This window comes from Schistocerca piceifrons, chromosome 6 (assembly GCF_021461385.2).
Source record: "Schistocerca piceifrons isolate TAMUIC-IGC-003096 chromosome 6, iqSchPice1.1, whole genome shotgun sequence".
NCBI lineage: Eukaryota > Metazoa > Arthropoda > Insecta > Orthoptera > Acrididae > Schistocerca > Schistocerca piceifrons.
In genome coordinates this window covers 327587802-327602395 of record NC_060143.1, presented here as the reverse complement: position 1 = coordinate 327602395, position 14594 = coordinate 327587802, and positions in this window count along the sequence as shown.

Sequence of the window (14594 nt, the reverse complement as noted above, 5' to 3'; positions counted from 1 at the left end):
AGTTTTAATCTACAGGTCATAATCAATAGATTGTGGTCAGAGTCCACATCTGCCCCTGTAAATGTCTTACAATTTAAAACCTGGTTCCTAAATCTCTGTCTTGCCATTATATAATCTATCTGATACCTTTTAGTATCTCCAGGGTTCTTCCATGTATACAACCTTCTTAATCAGCATATTTTTCAGATTTGACAACTAGGAAGATTGACTGGCTAGGCTCCGTTATGATTAACTGGCTGCTATAAGGACGCTCTTTCAAATGTTTCTGGAACAGTTCGATAAAATGTTCGGTCCTTACGAAGATGTCACAGTGGATGATCAATTGATTCCATTCGAGGAAGATGTTCCTTCAAAACCCAGAGGGAAATATTGAATAGGCCGGCCGCGGTGGTCTAGCGGTTCTGGCGCTTCAGTCTGGAACCGCGGGATTGCTACGGTCGCAGGTTCGAATCCTGCCTCGGGCATGGGTGTGTGTGATGTCCTGAGGTTAGTTAGGTTTAAGTAGTTCTAAGTTCTAGGGGACTTATGACCTAAGATGTTGAGTCCCATAGTGCTCAGAGCCATTTGAACCATTTTTTTTGGAAATATTGAATAACAATTGTGGTTGTTATCTGACCTAAAAGCAGCATAGCTTTGTGCAGTATGTACTGGAAACCGGAAAAAGTACCATGAGAAACAAATCAAGGCTGAAATGCTGTTTAGAGGCTAGTTTACAGTACTGATAAAATTGGACGAAACATTAACACCGATAATTTCTTTATAGACTGTTCACTGGCCATAGAAGTTCTCAAGAAAAATATAACATTAGTAGGATCTCTCAGAAATACCAAAGCTAAGAGTAGACCAGTACGTTCAACCTTCTTTGGGTTTAGAGGGACATAACGTCAGTCGAGTACGTGTCAAAAGAAAAATAAATAAATGAATAAATAAATAAAGCAGTTGTATTACTTTCTATAATGCTCCGTGAATGTAGCCTGTCTTCAAAAGTGCAACAAAGTAGGCTGAAGTAAATCTACAACAAAACGAATGGAGGAGCAGACACAACAGATAAACTCGCCAACACTTATTCCTGAAAAAGGTTTACCGAATGAGGGCATGTTTGTTTGTTTGTTTTATGATGTGTCAGATATTGCTGTAATAAATGACTGTGTTGTATGTACACATCAGTCTAGAGTACAGTCAAAATAAATTGCACAGAAGGCGGCTATTTTTAAGAGGACTTGGATATGTGTTAACAAAACTAAGGCCAGAGGAAGAAACTGAGCAAGATCTTTCTAGCAAGAACAGAGTAGATTTCGGAAACATTTCAGGAACGAGTTCAGGTGCAAAAGAACATAAGAGGGGCCGATCCAAAGCGTATGGACAGAAAAAAGTCCGAAAGACGAACAAAAACTGTAATAGTTATCAATCATTTCTCTGACAAGGGCATGCAAACATTTACTGCAGCAAATTCATGTTAAGGCAAGAGGCATAGAAATTAAGTTCAATATAGTCCTTCAAAGTCAAATTTTGTTATTCAATTGACTTTTATAATAATCATTGTCTGCAATAAATGTTTTTCTCCAAAAAATGTATTTTGAAGGACTATGTAATACTAATTTATTTTTCTATTGAAATTTTGTAAATGATTTTTATTTTGTAATAATTATGTTCAGTAAATGTTTAGAAGTTCGAATGTCTGTTTTCCCACATAAAAAACTATTTACAAAACATATTTTGAAGTGCCACATAACAATAATATTTTTTTCTTTTTTAAATTGTGGGTCTAATTGACCCATTCAAAATATATCTCATTCTGTTTGAAACACAATGGAAAGGTTAATAATGAATAAAAATTAGAGAAATTTAAAACATATTCACTATATGAATTATAATTCTAAAGAGAACATAGTAAGACTGTAAACGATGATAAAATGCCAGGTGACAATGACAGCACCAGTAAAAATGAAAGATGCTGACTGTTTGGTCTTCATTGGGAGAGACAGAAATGGTACAAATGGATCCCTCAAAAATCTAACGAGGACAACGAGAGAGAGAGAGAGAGAGAGAGAGAGAGAGAGAGAGAGAGAGAGAGAGAAGATGTGAAACGAAGACATATACCAGTTACAGACTCCTTATAAAAAGTAATATCATGGCTTGATTAAATTGACGGTCTTATGTTCACACAGTGGGGAAGGCCAGGAGCTGATGGAGGGTGAAACAGTAAATGAAATCTATCGTTCGCAACACTTGAATAACGCTTGAATTTGTTGATAGTGGCTGTCAATAATAAGATTGCTTCGCAATTTTTTTTTTTTTTAAATTGGCGGTCTTCTTTATATGTGTAGAAAAGTTCATATTATGGAGATCACCTCAAAATCAGAATAACAGTTGTAGTTGCATCCCTTTAGTAATAGCTCTAGAGAAGTAGAAATATGAAATACGTAGATATTGATGTTAAACTATATAATTACATATTTTACAAATCATTACCAATCAGTAAGAGCAATAATTTTCCATCATTTCGTGTTGAATCTCTTGCTGTAGCCGTGGTTACAGACAAAATTACGTATTTCATTGCAGTCTGCTAAGCAAACAACGGTTTTTACCCAAACCACAACATATAAGTATGTTTCAACTCCTTAGCACCGTCGTCACTGATCACTCTTTATTCAGTTCTGTGAAATGTAAACAGCTTTTAAGTAGTAGCTATTGTAACCAAATTGGACACAGAACCGTTTTTGTCTGTTGCCAATACCTTAATGTTTTCCACAGTGTTAGGTTATGTACGACCCTCTGTACATTACCGTGTATTGGTAACTTCTTACCTACAGGTAAATGATGTTACTGTGAGTACGGCCGGTGATTTATCAACTCACTCTATGTATAAACGAAATTTCCTTTTGCGAAAATATTTAGCGACCATATTTTGCGATTAATGTTATTTAGTTTCGAAATACCCATTCCCATCTTTTGTCGATACGCTCACACATACACAAGTATTCCGTAATTTCACTCCTCAGTAGCGTCGCTGGTTTGTGTATAACATCTATTGATGTTCACTTGTTCTCGTAGCAGCTTAGGGCTGGATATTAACTTTATTAATTTTTGCTCTCTCTCTCTCTCTCTCTCTCTCTCTCTCTCTCTCTCTCTCTCTCTCTCTCTCTCTCTCTCTGTGTGTGTGTGTGTGTGTGTGTGTGTGTGTGTGTGTGTCGTCATATCTGTATACATCCTTAATGTATCAGTTTGTGTAAGTGTTTATTTTTCCCTTCCGATGACGCCTTCTGTGTGTTGGAGCTTTCTTGAAATGTAAGTTTATAGTATAGGCTGTGGCTGGGCTTTGGTATTTTCTGTTTAAATTAAATGCTAGTTGCGGGCTGATAAGTCATCATCAAACTGGATATGCAAAGAGTTCCTTCTTGGACCCCCGAGGCGCTCTGAAAATCTGGTTTCAGTGTCTCTGTATGCTTGCCCAATGCACAATGACTGACAAGAGTTGCATGTAAGTTCTGATATGCTTGATCTGCTGAATTAATCTGTCAGAGTTTCCTGTATTCGGAGATTTTCTGTCTTATTTTCGGTCTACCTCCAAAATACTGTGTATTGCGTTAACTACTTTATTATTATAGGTGCGTATAAACCATTTTCTTTAATGTGTGGGTTCTTGCTGTATTGTCTTCTATGTGTGGTCATTGCGTGCGTGTTGAGTTCCTCTGTGCTATTGTCAAAGTTCTTGTGTACATATGGCCAGTTCATTCCCTTACCATTGTCACGTTTTTTTTGGTTTAATTTCTCTACCGTATTGGTATCATAACTATTCTCCATTTATTGTATTCAACTCCCGTTTGTAGTTCTGTTTAATCTGTGGGGCATGGATATGAAGCTTGATGATCGTCGGTGGGTAGTTTGATTGCGAGTGGTAATGTTTATGGATGGAGGTTTCCTATGTACTGTGCAGTTTATAAATAATTATATTCCACTATGTAGTGGCACACTATTTAACATATTAAAAGAGCTGTACGAAAAGACGACACTAACAGATGAACACAGACACATACACATGCGCTCGCGTGCGGTCTTGGAAAGAGAAGCAGAGTGAACATAGTTCAAATTTGGCACCACTCTAATATGAGACTAAGTAAACATAAACAGGTACTAGACACACAGCAGCTACATAAATACATAAATACTGTCTTTTGCGAGTGAACTTGCAGAAAATGTTTATTATCTTTGTGTGAGGATTTCCACAACAGTAGACAATGCTGGTGAGAACTTATATTTCGAACGTAGCTTCAAGTAATTACAAAACAAGCTCTTGAAATATGTTGACACAACGAAATCAAGTTTATATATGAAGTTATTTTCTGACTCGCCAACCAAATTTACAGTAATATCTTTCAGTTTCCGATGAGAACCTTGCATCATACAGTGATAGATAGAGGCTCTTACAAAACCGAAAAATATACAAAAATTAATGCAGTGACACAAACAGACAATAAATATTATAGTCCTAATTCCGTCAGAAATTATTGGTTACAACTTATTTGTATTTAACAGAACTGAGTAAGGACTTTTGACAAAAGATGGCACACAGGAGTTGTAACAAGTTTATATGTTTCGATTTGTATAAAAAACAGTTGTCTATGTAAAAAGGCGACTTGAAATAAAATATAACAAATAATTGTAGAAGCGAACAGTGGTTAACTCTGAGGCACATATTTCATTTTTAAAAAGTGGGTATGTTCTATTGCTTGTCTGTAGGGCAAGAAGTTAATTTCGAGAAAGGATATAAGCCTTTACGAGCTTAGTTTTTTTGGTTACTACTTAGAAGTGAGGGAGAACGCTAGGGCGGGTGTGCGTGACACCGAGGGAGATGGACGTCGTGGTAATTATTTTAGCGAAATTACTGAAGTATGATGTCTGCTTTAACTACACCCGTTTAATGTAATGTTGTTCATGGATACTTTGTTGTCACGAACTCTTTTTGACAACTACTTAGATGTGATTAACTCTCTTTAATTACTTGAACTATAGCATCGAAAAGTGGGTGTATTTTAATTACCTGTTTTTAAATTTTTCGTTGAGTTTCTGCGTAATTGCCACAGTCAGTGTTTTATCTGAAAATTTAGACTACCATGATAATAATATTTATCTGTGTTCACTACGAAATTCATCTGACGTATTAGAAAGTATGTCATGCTTATATACTGACAGAAATGAGCCGTGTACATGAGATTGTGGATCTAAAGAGCACTGACGGTACTATAGCAAATATTCAATATGTATTATTCTGTATAAGGTTATTATTGCGATGGTAACAATGTATCGTGGCCCTAACTCCGTCATTTTATCATTAACTTTGGGGAATCTTACAAATGTTATCAGTTATATCAGTACCACAAGAACTGTTATGTGACGTAATTGCATCTAATGAACAATTTACTGATCAATAACTAGTTTAGAGCATAATAACATCATCAAATGACAGCAAAAATTTCCTGTGTAAATTACGCGTTGTTTACCATTGGTAAAGCCAGTGTGCAAAATTAGAGCGCGGTGTCACGTTAATTCATAAAAAAAGAGGGAAGGAGGTCATTGGGCAGATTTCAAGCATATGGGATGAAATCAGCCATTGCCTTTAAAAGGAACCATCCCGGCATTTGCTTGGACCGATTGACCGAAAACACGAAAACCCTAATACTGAATGGTCGGACGCGAATTTGAACCCATCTCCTCCGGAATGCGAGCGCAGTGTGCCAACCACTGCGTCATCTCTCTTGGTTTGACTCGCGAGACACCGCGATATGACTTCATATCAATAAAATGTAAGCCATCTGATTTCAATTTGTCCCCTTACGTTTAGCAATAGCCATAGAGTGGGGAATACATGAAGGTGAAGCAAAGATACAAAAAATATTAAAGAGAATGGAGCCATCAGTTTGCATGACGTGATACAGCAAACCTTAAATATTGCGATTTTTTCCTCCCAAAATATTGTACCCCTGAATGTTGGTATAGTGAAGTTTTCTCGTGCACCAGTCAGTTTGGTTTATTCCCCTCCAGGCTGAATTAATTAAAGAACTCGGGCGTAATTTCTAAATTGAATTCCCAGCATCAAAGCATATAAATCAAATAACCTGACCAACAGAAGCAAGCACTACTCATGGGTCTATAAATTGCGAAGTGACGTCTATCTCGCAGTTGCATGAATTACCAACACGAATGGAATATCTGAAACTGAACAGAATAACGTAGTCTAAATTCTGGAGTCCAACGATTTTAGCACGGTCACAGGGGTATAATATACAAAAACATATAAAAATAATTCATTTTACTGCAATTTCTTCTTTTTCGCAGTTTTTAAATGACATATGTGTTTATATGGTTATGGTTTTGCTATAATCGCATGGAGCCTTGAATAAGGAAGCGACAGTCACGCCTCACTCCCTTCATATTGCGCCTTAAAAATGAGAACAATTGGATTCCTGAACTCTCAAAATGGTTCAAATGGCTCTGAGCACTATGGGACTTAACTTCTGAGATCATCAGTTTCCTAGAACTTAGAACTACTTAAACCTAACTAACCTAAATACATCACACACATCCATGTCTGAGGCAGGGTTCGAACCTGCGACCATAGCGGTCGTGCAACTCTCAAAAGATCTAAAAAAATTTGAAGTAGAACTGGAGGGCAGTACACTCTGTATTTTGGAGGAAATTCATGTGCGCCTATCTACGAACCCCACAAAATTATTAAATGAATAGTCTGGCTCAACACGACAGTCGTTCTATAATATCTTCGATGAAGTAATCAATACGTAACTGTTGGACTGCCTCAACAGATTACTTATTCTTTTAAATGTTACATGCTTTTGCTGTGGTTTTGAATGGATAAAACTGTTATGTTTGTTATATGTTTAGACACACATGTACAGATATTTATTGTATTATTGACCAATGTAGCAACCCACGATGCATTTTCTCTGTGTATTTTATGCTCCAGTTATTGTATACGGTAATTCCTTCCATTTTAATGTTGTTAGTTTAATGACTAGTGTTGCTTATGAAACATGTGCTACTATGTAACACAATGGTCGTCATCCAATGCATTTGCTATCTCTACATGAAACTCTGGTAATGTTTCTTCAATTCTAGCTACATTTGTCACTATGTTTGTTTCATTTATACCTTCCATTTGTCAAGTTCCATTCCTACAGATCGCTCTGCCTACTCCTCTCTGTCCACTCCACAGCCTCTGCTTCACAAACCTGGGTGTCGTGGCTTGTGTAAGATTGCATGTTCACTGTGCGTCATTGCTGTTATATGCTATAATTCTCACCATTGAACGACCAGTATTGCTTAAGCAGCCTACGTTGTAAAAATGGAGGAAAAAAATTTAAATAGATTTCCTGGACGTCATCCTATGTACAGGAGATCCGTGCATGTGTATAAATTTTATTTTTAAATGTCTTGTAATAAGAACCTAATACACCGTGCCAACCTATAGGTTGGTTCCTCCCACCTTTACCTGGCCTTCTCCTACTTCCTTCCCTCCTCTGCAACTTTAAATTTGTTGTTGTGTATAGGACCTGTTGTTTAATTGTTTTTGATTGATTGTACATGTAGTGCTCCACAGCACTGTTATCTGGTGGTGTATTTGTCTTCCACAACGATGTAGCCGGGTAATAATTCAGCTTCGCATGGTCTGATTTATAAGATATTTGGCTCCATATCTGTGTACGACGTGCTTTCTTTAACCTTAGTATGTTTTGATGATTGTACTTCGACTTATATACTGTTGGTTCTTAGTAGTCAGTTACCTGCTATCGTGCACTGTGTGTTATTTATGCGTCTTCACGGATTTTTCAGATTAATCTCATGACGTGTAAAGCCAAACGAATCATTACAGAAAATAGTCACCTCACATCCTGTGAGTTTCATGTATTTTTATAGCGTCCATTGCAGCCATGATGTAACCTTCAACTTGCGTAAAAATGGGCGCATACTTCCGAAGTAACATCGCGTTACACCAGTTATCCATCGATATTGCCAGGCTGAAGCATCAGCTATGTGTAAGTTGTCTGCCACGTTTGCCGAATTCCATATATTATGCTAATTATATGTGTATCCTACTCCCTCGCAATCTGTGCTCTCATATCTGCGTCCGATGATCGACTTCCGTATATTAACTGCTCCGTTGAGTATGCTAATTCTTCTGTGTAAGATTTTTTAGGCGAGAACGACCTGGGTCAATGAAAACGAGGGTCCTCATTTGTCCCACATGCCACAAGAATTTAAACAGGGACACAGCCTAGTTCTTCATGTCTATCCTGTTCGAAGTTGTTCTTAAATTGACGTGCGCTTTTGCCGTTGTGAGATGTGGTTTGCTAATGAGGGTAGCTGTATGTAAGCATCCTAAGAAAGTTATGTATCAAAGCAGCTATGGGTCTGTGTTGGTGAAATTATTATCAGAATTGTATACAGCTTTGCTCCAAGCCTTTACTCTGGAACATATGGTAACATTTTTGTGACCCACATGTTGACGTTGCATATTGCGATAGTGAAGCACGGATGCGTAATGAAAAGAAGAGTGGCGTTTTAAGCTACAATTAATATTGGGTCGATTCTGTTCTGTTGACATACTATGTCTGATTCCCGATCGGGTTTACAAGTCGGAGTTTCATTCGCCATATCGCTTATTGAACAGTAGTGTGAGCGATTCTTGAGTACAGCTCGATTGTTTGGGACCCCAATCTGGTCAGCTTAAAGAAAGACATCAAAGCCATTGAGAAGCAGGCTGCCAGATTTCTTCCAACAATCAAGAGTTGAAGAGTTGGTTCCGGAACTCAAATGGGAATCCTTGGAGAAAGCGAGATGTTCATTCCAGGAACACTACTAAGAAAATGTACTATGCTACTGTGGATGACGGACGCACAAGCAGAGAAACGCATCCAGGCAGCAAAGAACAATAGAAATTAATTACGCAATAACGTAAGCAACTGAGATAGCTTCTTAGTAAAGCCAACGAAAAGGTAATCCTGATCTGCTGAAAGTAAGTCTCTAATACTACGCCGGCCGCTATGACCGAGCGGTTCTAGGCGTTCAGTCCGCAACCTCGCTGCTACTACGGTCACAGGTTTGAATGGTGCCTCGAGCATAGATGTGTGGGATATCCTTAGATTAGTTAGGTTTAAGTAGTTCTGCGTTCTAGGGGACTGATGACCTCAGATTTTAAGTCCCATAGTGCTTAAATCCATTTGAATCATCTAATAATACACAGCCCTTGAAGGGGCGAATTGAGCACTCAGTCGCGATAAAAGAGCGATGTCGTAGGCTGCACTGGCGATGTCCAACCCTTTCATGCGTTGCACTTGTAGGAATATACTTAGGGCACTTCAGATGTAGAACGTCGACGTTGAGTGTGGCACTCACAGTGGCTGACGAGCTGCTGGACGGTGTCCTAAAAGGGTCACGTGACTTATGGAGGCGAGCTGGTACCGGCTATGTCCGGTGGGTGTTGAGGCCTCAGAACTGCAGTTTTTGTTACAGGCAAGACGAGTTGACCGTCTGGCAGACGTCTTAAGAGGGCGGCAACCCGCAACACACTGTTGTGTGCCGTGCGGCTGGATCATGAGACCCCACCCATACGCTATGTTACTCTTCCCGTCGGAAGAGATGGCGTCATCATCTCGCAGTATAGACGGCGGCCAAAGGTATGGAGGACATGTGGGAGCCATCCAAGAGAAGCAGGCCAGAGAAGAGTATCGCCGGTGAACTGAAGGTCCAGAGGGGTGCCCCAAAGACTGCAATTCTTCAGAGAAGAGAAGTCTCAGAAGATGCAGATGATGCCAACTATCGGAGAAAACCAGAACGCACAACCAGGGCAAAATGGCACAGAGCTGGGTGGAGATGAATACAAATGATGCGCTGCAAAGCTGCCTTTATGTGAAAGACTGTACTGTGCAGGGCAGTGAACAGTTGTAATGTGTGTGACGCCGAAGTGCGTGTCTTATAGTTCCATCACACAAAACTAACACAGTAAAAATGCTGCATAAAATTATAAACTGAACTGAAAGAATAAATGCTCAAAATGCTTTTATTAAAGTGATCTACAAATTTACGTACTAAAACTGATTAAGTAACAAGCCGAACATTAAATAACACACACGCGAACATCTAACACTGCACTGATAAAATATATTAGATCTGAGTTAAACTGACGGCAATTCCTGAGTGTAAATAATCTTGCCATCTTATATCGCTGATGTTAGAGTGGCCGTAATAAAATTCCATGACTTACGTTGTGGCAAGGGGAACAGGTACTGTTCGAAAGCGGTGTATGCGAAAATACAGCACAACAGGATACCAGCAAAGAAAATTTTGCCCAAGTGCAATCCAAGGAAAAACAATTATGCTAGGCACATCATACTTTATGCTTTGAGAACTGTACTCCACGAATGCAAAACGATGACACGTGATAACAAAATAAAACGTTAGTAATGAGAAGTGGAAGAAAGTGAACTTAATTAGTGATACAGCAGAGACTAGCATGTAAAATCTATATTGTGAAACCCACATTGGTATGTTACAAAAAAACTTGACGAAGTTCACTTTTTATCAAAAGATATTACTCTGCCATAGAATTCGTTCATGAAACGGTAAAGAAGTGGTGAATCTGTAACACTGAGTCCAAGACGTGTAAGCAGATAAATTTGTTTCGTCTCGCCTCGTTAATTAAAAGAAAGCCATGTTCGCAAAACACGAAGCTGAGTCAAACGAAAATCTTAAATTTTTAATAACAAATCGAAATTTCGCGTCGTTATCCTGTATGTTGGTTAGCGTGCTACAAACAGCGTGCAGAATGGCCTGTAGGTGGCAGCATCGTGCAGATGCACACATACAGTCACAGTATCAATATAAAGATGGCCGCCCCACTGGCGATTGCACCTGGGAAGAAGAGCGTTCCGCTATTCGGTTTTTGCGTAGTGAAGGTGTGAAACCTACTGAACTTCACCTACGTATGAAGGCTCAGTAAGGTGATGGATGTTTCTCACAGCAGCAAGTCTACGAATGGAGTAGGAAGTTCGCGAACGGTGTGCCTTCAGTGGAAGATGCTCCTCGTCCAGATCAGGCACAACGAGTTGTGACTCCACAGAACATTGCAGCAGTTGAAGCCATAGTGAAGGAAAACCGCCGAGTGACACTGAATGACATTGCAGCATGTTTACAGATTAGTCATGGGCCAGCACACCACATTGTTCATGATGTGCTCCAGTTTCACAAAGTGTCTGCATGATGGGTGCCAAGGCAGCTGACTCCTGAAATGAGAGAACGACGTGTTGATGTTTGTGAAGAACTTCTTCAGCGCTTTGAACCAGAAGGTGATAGCTTTCTTGCAAGAATCGTTACTGGGGACGAAAGCTGGGTTAACTTCCACCAACCGGAAACTAAGAGAGCGAGCATGTCATGGCGCCATTCCTCATTACCAAACCAAAGAAGTTTCTAATAGAACCCATCAGCAGGGAAAGTTCTGCTGACTCTCTTTTGGAACGAAGAAGGTGTCATTTTGGAGCATTACATGCCTAGAAGGACCACTGTCACCAGTGCATTACACAGAGAACTGCTAAAAAATCATCTGCGGCCTGTAATCAAATCTAAGCGATGTGGATTACTGTCAGCAGGTGTCCTTTTGCAACATGACAATGCATGGCCCCACACTGCCCGTTCAACAGTTGCAACAATCACAGACCTGCATTTTGAGTGTCTTCCTCATGCACCATTCTCGCCAGACCTTGCCCCAAGTAATTTCCATATGTTTGGACCACTCAAAGACACAGTGGGACGAAATAAGTTCCGTTCTGATGAAGAGGTACGCCACGCGGTGCGTGAGTGGTTGCTCGGACTGCCAAAAGAATTTTTTTCTAAAGGAATTTATGCGCTTTGTAAGCGCTGGAGGACTTGCAATGAGCGCGGGGGAGGTTATGTTGAAAAGCGGTACACCTTTGTACTACTCCTGCACAATAAATAATATTTTAAAAAATATTTAAGGTTTTCATTTGATTCACCCTCGTACATCCTCTGCGCTTGTATCTCTGTGTCTTTTTAGTTATTCAGAGATCATTCAGCATAATCACTAACACCAGATTCATTTAACACTGTGTACGCCAGAACGGCAACTACAGTACTATTGACAACCAAAGCTCTCACTGCTTGCACTTAGAACCTCTGTGGGGTAACATAACGATTCTCTCACGTAATACCCTGCGATGCTAAAATGGCAGCGACAATACTACAGACAACCAGATATCATTGTTTGTGTTCATAACCTCTTTATCGTTACAATCGACTATTAACGACTTCTATCTGTAAAATATCTAAGGTACAAGAATGAAGTATGGCTCATCGAATAAAAGATCACACATCATTCTCATGGAGTACCAAAAATAAGGCACAAACTGTACACACCTACCGTTTGGAGACTGTACGGGAAATCACGGTAGGGACCGGTAAAGTAAGCTGGACGATACTGGACGACTCTTCCCTTCCACAGATGCAGGCTTCTGCATGTGAGCTCTAATGGGGTCATAGTAGAGCGAATATTTGTTAGTACGTCCACAGCAGATTCATGAGTTTATTTTCACACCCCAAAGTGAAATAGCAGAATAAAAATTTGTTCCCCGTAAAAGGTAAATGGCGCCTGTCAAGCAATTCATACTGTGTCCCGACAAGAAGTTAGCTTTTCTCATGCTATGAGTATTACTTATTTTCTCTTCTTACGCCATGGTCAGGCGGAAACTGAACGCCAGCACTAAGTATATACAAAAGTTACTGATGAAGGTGTAGAACGGACATGAAATGATGAGGTATGAAGTGTTCACATAATAAAATATCACATGTATAGTGTATATGGGAACAATTACAGTTAAAAATATTTAATAATGGTTAAACTTAGTGTAAAGGAGTAGGGAAAGGTACTTGTGTACAGTCATTGGAAACTAAGCTGGAATCCGGTGTCCTACGTGCACTGATTGCAAGTACTATCACCTTTACATTTCTGTTAACACTATAGGAAACGTCGCCCAATGTACTTGTATGAGTAGTTTACTTTTAAGAGATGTTCTGTAAAGGTTCGATCTCTCCTCAGCAGCCTCCAGTTCGCCGCATGTTGCAACAATCTATCACTGCTCTGCCTGACTGAGAAGCATACACTTTTCCACAAGACTTGTACGTGGTTTTATATGCTCCACTCTGTGCCAAAAGTCAAATTTTCTCTGCGATATTGAATGATTATTTAGCCCCTCATGTCAATAGTTGGAAACAATTTATTTGCAACATTATATAAATTTGCCAACATATGGCATAGCGAACCAGATTTGGAAAATTTTCCTGTTGGCCAGTGATCATAAGCAGTGTATTTTTGCACATTTTTCCTTCCTCGAAGGATTTTGGCAATGAGGTCAGAGCTGTACGTAGTAAGCACAGAGATATGACATTATGGGATGTACCTGAAACCCATAAACGTATTAGGATTCCCACGCTAGTTTTATGTGACAAAAATATTTTCAGTTTTCCACTTTGTAAAATTAAGTTTGTTATGGAACTATCAGATTACAATATTAAAATGAAATTTAACATTCATGTTTTTCTTAATTTAACGATTTCCATATAACGCACAGGTACAGCGCTTTCCTTTGTAGACACTCTCTGCTTAATTATTTTACGTGTATACTGTATATGTATTAGTAAAATACATGGACGTCACACTTGGCTTAAGCTCTAACTGCCACAATCACTTGTCACTTAACGATGGCGGCAACCTTTTTTGATGGCATAAAGCGCTCTTCTAATCGAAGTGAAAACAAGCCAACCTGCAATAGTGTAAAAGGTAGGCGCGCATGAGGAAACGGCGTTCGGTCGCTTTCGGTTCGCATTCGGTGTTGGCTGGTTTTCCGCTGGTTGTCAGTCTTTCAGTGAATCATTAGTGGAAGTACACGTCCTCTCGCTTCAGCGCTATCGGAACAGAAAGCTTACGTACGCTACATTGTCTAGTTTTGTTGTTATTAACATGAGTGTCGTAAACGATGAGGTTCTCGGAAGGAAATTTAATGTTTATGGTAGTGGAATGTAGATAGCAAACGCGTTTCTAAGAATCAAAAGATCCACAACACAAATACCGAATGGAAAGTAATATTATTGGTAGTAGATAGCTCAAGCACTCAAAAATATTACTGTGGGCTCGAGAAAGACGATAAATTCATTAGATGTTTGCATCAGTTGTAAAAGGAGTGAAAATCTCTTCGTTGAAATGGAACAGTCTAATAAATTTCATTGAAAATAAAGTGTGAATATGCTGATGAAAGTTAAAAATATAAGAAGAATCTGATCACTCTTGTTGCTTGCGTTCACGGTGTATGTAATTACGTGGTCTTCGTATCACAGTCATATCAGTAATATTTGGCGTTAAAAGCGAATTATCTGTGTGACGTAATCTGCCCTGCAACAACGCATATAGATTATTTGACAAGGTAGCCGATGAGACAATCCTTACATATAGCTAGCTTCGCATTTCATTAACCAAATTTTATTGAAATCATCACCATTGTACGTACGTAAGT